The following is a 7246-nucleotide window of genomic DNA, read 5'->3' as shown; positions in this document are numbered from 1 at the left end:
CACGGAGACTACGGTGGGCCGGGTGTCACGAGTGACGGCTCGAAAAGGGGGTTCAAATGCTGCGGGCACCTCCTCTTCTTCTGGCCTTGCCCGAGATTTCCCTCCTCCAGAAGGCCCTCCTCCTGTGCTAGCCATATCTGATTCGCTACTAGATTTGGGGTCGTTTGGAGGTTCAAAGGAAGGCTTCTTTGCTGGAGTAGAAGGGAATTCTCCAGCGGCCGGTACGACGTGTTGATACTTGGGAAGGTCATCAGTCTAACCCAAGGGCGTTTTGTATCACGAGAACTAAGAACTCCGTTACAACCCAACAAAAGACATGAGCTGGTCCAAAGAACAACACACGTGATCCCCCCAAAACGCAATGTTCAATCCCCCCACATAAACGCGAAACCTGCGAGTAGACAATAGACAGGAAGCCGTAGACATTTTACCGTAAGGGGCTCGGAAGCGACCATGATAAGTACTCGAAGTGCTAGTATTGTGCAATAACCAATCCAACAAAACGAGATGTAAACAGGTTATCTGCCACCCAACACATAACAGACCTCAACACCAAAGACCCCAGGAACTACTGAGCGAACTCAGATATCTCCCCCTGAATCAAAGGCATCAAGGCCCATCATGATGGCGAAAGAAATGCTCAGGGCGAAGCGACGGCAAGGACGAGGAAAAGTACTTAGAACAAAGCGTGAAGAACCTATCCTCCTTGGCCACCTCGGCCTCCTGATATAGTGTTCTTCCCGCCCATAGTCATGTGACCCAAAGTGGTCATATGTGCGAAACCAAATCATAACAAACTAGTCATGTTACCAAAGTGGTCACATACTCAAAACCGATGACCACATAACGAGGTCATGTACAAAAGCTTATAAACTAATTATAACGTAATAAACAAGTCATATGACTCGACTGAGTCATATGCATGAAACCCATGACCTCATAACGAGGTCATGTGTGAAATGTAAATCATATGTGCAAGGCCTACCCGCAAGGCACACTCTCAAGGCATACTTGCCAGGTGCATGTCCCATGACTCATATTGGAGCCATATGCGAAAGCATCACAAATCCCATACATAACAAATCATATGACTCGAATGAGTCATATGTGTGAAACAATAACATACCTGTGACTCATAACCATGTGTCACATGAAAACACTTTTCATGCCAAGGCACATTCGTGATATTATCTCCCCTCCTCCTAAGCCTGCATCCCATCAGGCTTTTTCTCCCAGTGTCAATAGTTCCCGTCCAGCCGAGTGCATGGTCCTTCTCAGCTTGTGGAACGTTTTATCTGCTGTCCTCCATCTGACCCTAACAGATTCTAGTGTCCGATTCGCCATTTCGATCGTGTGCTGCAGATTATTGTTCTGCTGTCTTAGCTCCACAATCGTTTTGTCATTTGCCGAAATTGTGGCCTCGGCATGTCCAAGTTGGTCTTGGAGTCCCCGAATTTGCCTGTGTAGGCTCCTGATGTCCGGTTCCGTGTCTGCTGATGGGCTTTGGGCCCCTCCTTCCCTGTACTGCATCCTCACGGCCTATGCCTTTCTGGCATCCTCTCCTTCCAACTCTTTCCTGCTTTTATCCTTCTGCGGGTAGAATCCCGCAGAGATTTTCTGTACCCAGTGTATCCTGCACCCATTTCTGAAGCATTGTTGCCAATGCTTCAGGACATGGTCCGGGCGTGGACCACGTTTTCGACATTCCCTCAAGAACCATCCCGAGCCTTCTTTGTCGCCAAAATGTGTTTAGCAACTGTCATCATAGCATACTGTCCATGACATGACATTATGCTGTACTTGTGCTTCCCTTTCTCTGGGTTCTTCTTCTGTCGGCCCCATGAATGAGTATTCGGGGCTGGTCGGTATGGTTTGGGGGAGACTATCACCCCAGCCCTCGTGTTGTTGTAATGGCACGAGTGCCTTTCCCTCACTTTTGTCTTCGTTGAACATGATCGTAATCTGGGCCGTGCTTGCCTGGGTATCACTTTGGAAGGTTGAGATGGCATCTTGTGCGTGTTCGAAGTTGTGTGCAAAATACTAAGTTTTATCATGTTCGAGTAAATATCCCGTCCACTCGGCTCGATATTGGACGTGACCATGGAAGAAGCAAGAATCGACTATTTCGTCGCGCTTGTATTCTAGTTCTCCGTTGAGTTCGATTGGAGGAGAAGGATTAACTATTTGTGTGGAAAACCTGTTATCATTGCGTAATTCAAGGAGTGAGATGGGGAATGTGTTGTCTATTCGCATCGAGAGTAGAGGGTCGAGTTTATAAGCTCGACTGCCCACGCTTTCCAGTATCCTGAATGGTCACCTTTTCTTGTAGTCCAATTTCTTAGATGGTCATGTCGTATGCATATTACGTGGTAGTGGCCAGACCATATCTCCTGGTTGTATGTTCAGATCTGGTCTTCGGTGCTTATCATATCGTTCTTTTTGTCGTTGTTGTGCTTGACTCATTTTGTATTGTAATGTCTCGAGTAATTTTCCCATATCTGATTTGTCAGGTATAATACCATTAATCGTATGATATGTGGTCAGACTTTGTGGATGTTGTCCGTAATTCGTGAAGAAGAATCTTGTGCTAATTGTTTCTTGCTTTTCCTTGTTATATGCAAATTGGGCTATTGATAACAGTTCTTACCAATCATCTTGTTAATAATTGACTTAAGCCCGTAAATATTGTTCCAGTATCACATTTACCTGTTCAGTTTGTTCATCCATTTGCAGGTAGTACAGTGTGCTCATTTTGTTTTGTATCCCCATTTCGCTAGTTGTTTTTTTCCATAGTCCCGATGTGAATAGTGTTCCTCGATCGGTAATGATATTCTTTGAGAGGACATGAAGTTGGAAGACTTCGAGAAAGAATGTCTGTATAAAATCCCTTGTGTCAATATCTTTTCTGACTGGAATGAAATTACTCATTTAGGTCAGACGATCCACTACGACCAGGATGCTATCGCAATTTTCCGATGCCTGTAGGTCTCTAATGAAATCCATTCCGATTGTTTCCCATGGTCGTTCGGGAATTTTGTTCGATTTCAGTAATCCATATGGTACGTGTTTAGCCATTTTCGTCCTTTGGCATGTGTCACAGTTTTTGACATATCGTTTAATATCTTTGGGTAATCCTGGCCAATAGAATGACCTTGTGATGAATTCTGTGGTTTTAGCTGTTCCTCCCTGTCCTGCCGTTCGGATATCGTGATGTTGTCGTATGAGGTGTGTCCTTATCTCTTCTTTTTCTGGAATCCCTTGTTTTTTGTCGTACCATATGTTTCCATCCTTCCATTGGCATAAACCCTGAGCCATTCCTTTCATTTCCTTTTTTCCTTCCTTCAATGCTTCTCTTCTTGCATGAATTGTTTTGTCTCTTTCGTTTGGCTTCTCAATTTTTCTTTCCTCCATTGATGTGAATTGGATAACCTCCATTGCCTCGAAGTAGGTTTTTGGTAATAGTGTTCGTGTTTTTTGCTTGATTCTTTCGTCTTCTTTTGTTTGTGGTTTGTCGCTTGCAATCATTGTGAAAGCATCTGGCTTTCCACTTTCTTTGCCTGGTCGATATTCGATTTCGAAGTTGTGTTTACTAAGATGTTCCATCCACCTTATCTCGCTGTCGTTTAGTTCTTTTGTAGTCATGAACGGGACCAGATTCTTGTGGTCGGTTAGGGCCCAGACTAGATGGTTGTTGTTCGAAATGTATCTCCTCTATTCCTTTAATGCTTGAACTATCCCTAATAGTTCCTTGTTCACAACCTCGTTGTTGCACTCTGTGGGTGTTATTGTCTTGGATCGGTAAGACACTGGCCACCATTTTCCATTGTCGCATGGTTGCAATAGTATACTTGAGTACACATTTTTTGAGCCATCTGTTTCGATCATTGTCCTTCGGTTTGGATCGAAATGAACCAGTATCGGTGCCAATATTAGATGCGTTGGTATTGCATCATATGCTTTCTGTTCTGTTTCTCCCCATTCCCATTTTTTGTCTTTCTTTGTTAAGTTATAGAGTGGTTTTACACGCCTGCTGAATCTCTCTATAAAGCTTTTATCAAAGTTGCAGAATTCCATAAAGCATTGAACATCTGTCTTGTTGTTTGGTTTGGCCCAATCCCCTATTACTGCTGTTTTGACAGGGTTGACCTTGACCCCACTTCAATTGATGATAAATCCGAGATATTCTGTTTCTTCTTTATGGAATTCGCAATTTATTAGTTTAATCTTTATTCCTGATCCTTGAATTGCGGCCATGATATTGATGATATCCTTCTGGTATTGTTGTATATTTTCCGAGTATATGAGTACATCGTCCAAGTATACGATGCAACATATGTCGAGGTACTTATTGCGTACCTTGTTGATCTATCTCTGAAATGAAGCCGGTGTATTGGTTAGCCCCAAGGGCATAACCAACTATTCGAATATTCCGTATCTTGAGGCAAATGTGGTCTTCCATTCGTCTCCTGCCTTGATGCGTATATTGTGGTATGCATCCTTGATGTCGAGTTTGGTGAAGCATTTTGCTGACCGCAGTTTATCTAGTGCTTCTCCAATCAAGGGTAGTGGATATCGATCTTTCTTGGTAACCAAATTGAGGGCTCTGTAGTCCACACAGAGTCTCATTTTTCCATCTTTTTTTTTAATAAATAATATTGGGGATCCTCCTGACACGAAGGAGAGTGTGATCCGTCCTCGCCTTAGGTTTTACTCATTGTATTTCCTAACTTCTTCGAGCTCTGCTTCTCCTAACAGGTATAGTTTCTTGTAAGGAATGTCTTTTGTTTTTCCCGTTTTCTCATCTTTCTCCAGCTCAATTTCATGATCGATTCTTGGTCTTCGAGGTGGTAGCTTGATAGCTTCCTCTTCTTGGAATAGGTTCGTGAATTGATGATATTCCTTTGGAGCCAATTCTGTTCATCCCTTTTAGCTTTGGTATTTCTTATCCTAGATTGCTAGCTCCGTACTGATGTTGATTTTCGCTAGGACTGCTTTTTCGTCTTCGTATGTCCATTTGAGAATTCCTGTTGAGTCTCCACTTCGATAGCACTGTCCAAAGGCTTGTACTGTAATCTCTTTGATCTCAATTCTTTTTGTTGTATCGGGCTGGTTTTGGTCCGTGATTCCAAATCCCTCATCTCCTCTTGCTGTTTCTTCCAGTTGATCTACTTCATGCAGATCCTCTTTGTTGATTTTTTCAATGATCAACTGTGCAATTTGATCGCCCTTTTGGACTTCATTGTCCTCTTGAGCCAGGTTGGCCAGGACCACTTTGATTTCACCTGTATAATCGACGTAGATCACCCCTGCAATGGTCATGAGTCGATTTTTGACTGCTAGCCCGCTACATGGTGCTATTCATCCATAGATACCTTCTGGTAGTTAAATGGCTATTTGTGTTGCTATCATTGCCTGCCCATTGGCAGGTATCTTGATTCCTTGGTTGGCATACAGGTCGTGTCCTGCTGCCCCTTTGCAATCTTTGGTAGGCACTTTTGCCTCTTGGTCCAGTTTTTGTATCCAGACTCTCTTATCTTACCGCATCTCGGCGAACTTTGCATGCAAAGATTCTTCTTCCACTTCTCGTATTGGTGTTGAGTAGACCACAGGTGAACTGTTGAGACATCATATTGCATATAGTTCACTTGTAAAGGTCATCTTGTTCTCGTTCCTATCGATTGTCGGATTATGTTTTCGCACCCATGGCATCTCTAGGACTATCTCATGGTTTTTGAGATGTGCTAGCTGAAAGATTGCCGTTTCCCTATCGCTGTCAATATCCATAGGTACTGTCACCATATGGGTTATAGGACCCATTGCACTTGGCTTTCCATCTACTAGGTAGACTGGTCTCGCTTTCTTCACTTGTTTGGTGTGGAGGCCTTACTTGTCGCAGATTTCCTTGTAGATAAAATCATTCATAGCCCGGGAGTCGAGCATTGCGTATATTGTTGTTTCTTCGTCTTCTTCATTGTATATCTTCGTCTTCATCATCATATGATCTCGTCTCCTTCTCCTCTTTGCGTGTGTAGTGCTGTGTAATAGTTTGCTAATTCAATGGGTTTTCCAGGTCCACATCTTGGGTCTCTCAGACCACCGTTTACTGGGGACTCTCATCGTTTTTTCCGCCCGTGAATCTTCTGCAATCATTTCGAGAATGTTGTCGCTCTTTTGATTCTAGAAGCGATTATTTCCAGCAGCTTTGGTACCTTGGTATCCATTGTCGGCTTGGCTTGTGCATTCTCGTATCCGATGTCCTGCTTTTCCTCATCTTAAGCAGAGTTTCCCATTCAGTCTTCTGGCATATTCTTCCTTAGATAGGTTCAGAGCAGGTCCTGCCCTTGCTTTGTCCAACTTCATTAGCTCGCTTGGTGGTAATGCTCGACTTTCACCTCGAACTGCTTGCGGTTTCAAGGTTCTGTCCACATTCCTGGATGATTGGACCACCCTGGGTGCTATAGTGCTTTCTGAGTTGTTTCAAACTATGTTTAGCTTGCTTTCCTTATCGATAGCCCACCTTGCAAATCCTTCTACCGCGGTGTAATGTAAGTCAGAAATTCCCCATGCCTCTCGGAGTCTCTCGCTGCAGTTTCTTAGGAGGATAATGTAGAGAGTCGCATCATCAAACTCGGCCTCGTATTCCAACAGTCAACATTCGTTCCAGTATGCTGAGAACGTTTGTTTTCGTTGTTGGAGTTTTTCCAGCTTTCGTCTTGCTGTCTCTTTGGCGTTGGGGTCTCCAAATTGTTCAAAGAGTGTCGCCTTGAACTCTTCGTACGTGACCCATTCCCTCTGTTTCCTTCCATCTTGGAAGGGCATGATCCATTCCCCCATGAGTCCTCTTAGTACAGATTCCACATATGGAATCTTAATCTCATCGTGGTGTTCTCCATAGCCTATGACGGCAAAATACCCTTCGCATTGTGCCAAGAATATTCATAGCTTATCTTCGGCTCCTTGTATGTATCCGGTTCTTTTGCTTTCGGTCGTTGGATGTTTCCTTGTCCTGTGTTTCGTGTTGCTGCTAGAAATTCTTGAAACTGATTCTCAGTCATTCCAAGTATGCTAGTGTCTGGTGCGGGAGCAGTAGGGGCCGGTGGCCTAGTTACTGCTGATCCTAACATTCTCTCGGGTCATGGAGTTCCTGCGGGAGCGCTATCAACTGGAGATCCTTTCTCTGGGGTTACTGGGCTTGCTGCCCTTGAGGGCTCTGCTGAAATATGATCTAGGGCATCGCGGAATCCCC

The sequence above is a fragment of the Tuber melanosporum genome (genome assembly GCF_000151645.1).
Source record: "Tuber melanosporum whole genome shotgun sequence assembly, scaffold_125, strain Mel28".
Classification (NCBI taxonomy): domain Eukaryota; kingdom Fungi; phylum Ascomycota; class Pezizomycetes; order Pezizales; family Tuberaceae; genus Tuber; species Tuber melanosporum.
Note: the sequence above shows the minus strand (reverse complement) of the source record.